The following is a 295-nucleotide window of genomic DNA, read 5'->3' as shown; positions in this document are numbered from 1 at the left end:
GGGGGGGTTAGGAGACGGAAAATTAGCCCAACGTAGGGGATCGCCCCTACCTTGGACCTCGGCCCTCGGCCCTCGACCCTCGCCTCAACTAATTTTGCATGGTCTTTTCTTCTCCCACTTTTCGTTTCCTTCTCTTCTTCCCCCTTCTTCTGTCCACTTCCTAGGTAGTGAAAAGAATGAAAGGCTGGCTTTGTGTTAGTTCTGAACGGCCTTCGTACTCCGTTTGCTATTCCCACATTACCCTTTTACCATATTAACCTACATCGCTCTACAACAGTGTTTCCCAAACTTGTTT

The sequence above is a fragment of the Penaeus vannamei genome, chromosome 30, assembly GCF_042767895.1.
Source record: "Penaeus vannamei isolate JL-2024 chromosome 30, ASM4276789v1, whole genome shotgun sequence".
Lineage (NCBI taxonomy): Eukaryota > Metazoa > Arthropoda > Malacostraca > Decapoda > Penaeidae > Penaeus > Penaeus vannamei.
This window is presented reverse-complemented; position numbering follows the sequence as displayed.